Source organism: Triticum aestivum, chromosome 1B (genome assembly GCF_018294505.1).
Source record: "Triticum aestivum cultivar Chinese Spring chromosome 1B, IWGSC CS RefSeq v2.1, whole genome shotgun sequence".
Lineage (NCBI taxonomy): Eukaryota > Viridiplantae > Streptophyta > Magnoliopsida > Poales > Poaceae > Triticum > Triticum aestivum.
In genome coordinates this window covers 102,252,515-102,254,703 of record NC_057795.1, presented here as the reverse complement: position 1 = coordinate 102,254,703, position 2,189 = coordinate 102,252,515, and positions in this window count along the sequence as shown.

Below are 2,189 nucleotides of genomic sequence, written 5' to 3'. Positions count from 1 at the left end.
ATTGACCCAAAATCTGATTCAGTTAACTAAAGTGTAGCTAAATGGGAGCAGTATCGCAAGCAAGAGCAAGAGCGAGAGCATCAACGCGAGCAAGAGCAATAGCAATAGAAAGAGCAGACCAGGCAGGGGACCGAGAGCAAGAGCAGAGCAGCAGCGTGAGCGAGAGCTAAAGTAGCAGCAACTCCTACTGATGTGGATGTCGTCGCCGAGGGAGAAACACCGTGGAGGAAGTTGCCGGCGACGCTGCCATGGATGGAGCCGCGTTGTGTCGGCTCGGGACCGAGATCCAGCAGCATCGTGAGACCGAATAGAGAAGAAAATGCGGCAATTAGTGTACAACCTCTTTGGTGGCGCCAATTAGGCCGCAGCTTCATCCGAGGAAACGGCGATGATGATGCTCTTCCTGTGGTGCGGGTGAAGACGGCGATGTGGGAATGGAGGTGGTGCAAAAGACGAGGGGAATGTTGGGGCAGCTCCTTGGAGGTGGAGGACAGGGTGGCTGAACCGGCGGGACCACGAGATTGACGACGGATCCTCATCCGGTACAGTGGATGAGGGACGTCGAGGGGTTGCTATGGACAACGTCATCGGGGAAGAGGCTCCGGCTGGGTGGCAGATGGAGCAGGGTGTGGGGCTTCGTCGTGGGTTTTCGTGGCCTCGGTGTATGAATGGGTGGGAGGATGGGATGGCAGTGGGGAACCATGGCTTAGGGATGCGATTGTCCAAAATGTGGGGTAAGTTATGAAAGTGCCCCCACCGATTTGAGGCGCTTCTTTTGGTTCAGGGGTACCACGGGCATTTCACGTGTCGGGATTTCACAGGAGGTGGGAGTTTTCACGCGCATTGTAATTTCGGAATAGCAAGGCACGGGTTGAGATGGAGGGAGTTGTCAGAGCACGACGAGACAAAGATATATCTTAAATATTTTGGGCTAACAAGGTGCGGGTTGAAATTTCTGGACAAGCCTAACATGTACTGTACCAAATCAATGCGCACTACAAATGTCACTCAAAACTTTGAATTCATGTTATGTTCAATTAAAATATTTCTCTACGTGTATAATGCATGCAACCTACTACTCAAATGAACGTTTTAGTGCATTCCAAACGTATATACTACCACTTCAATATGAACTAATTTGAATTCGTTTCTCTATTTGAATAAGATCTACAGTAATGATTGTTGTGAAGTCAAAGCATTTGAATTCGTTTCTCTATTTTACGATCATTATTATTGTCAAGTTAAACCATCGTTTGTGTATTATCTTCACAGCACACCACATGATTAGTCCCGAGTTACATATCACTACAAAAAAAGACACATCCGTGACATTTTGGGCCGAACGAATTTTTTTTCTGTCATACATATGACACTTCTATGACGATAATTGTGACAAAACCCGGTATCATCATAGATGTGGTGGGCTCCTACTTCTATGACAAAAAATCATGACAGAAAATGGGCTTTTCGTCCTGGGCGGGCTGGAGATGCAGCTGCATGACATTCTTTGAGCCGTCCATTACGGAAAAAACCGTGGTAGAAGCGAGGGGGAGGAAAATTTCGGGGAGTTGCCGGTTACGATGGGAGAGCGATGCACGTTTCTCTCGTACAGGTTCGCGCATGTGTGCGAGGCGTTGGCTCTAACTGAAGCCGAGCGAGCGTTGGGCTCTAACTGAACACGAGCGGTTGCACTCCAGGCTATGCGTTACTGAACCCGAGCGATCGATCGATGGCTGTTAACTGAACCTGATGGAGCGATTCCTTCGCTATTGCTTCTAATTGAAGACGATCGATGCTGCCTCTGGGATGAACAGTGAGCGTTGCGGGGGGGTTTGGATGAACAGTGAGCGGTGGCGTTGCCTCTGGATGAACAGGAACCCGTGGTGTGGAGGGCTGGATGAACAGTAGACGGTGGAGGGGTGGCCGTGGAGGGGTGGTTGAACAGGACCCCGTGGTGTGGAGGGCTGGATGAACAGTAGACGGTGGAGGGGTGGTTGAACAGTAGCCGGTGGAGTAGCACGCGGTGGAGGCTGGATGAACAGGAGCCCGTGGAGGCTGGAGGAGGTCGACAGTAGCCCGTGGAGGCTGGAGGAGGTTGATGGTGGAGATGAACAGTATCCCGTGGAGTCGGTACGCCACACCCCTCCCCCCCCCGTTTCGACCATAGCGCTCCAACACAAGTCCGTTTC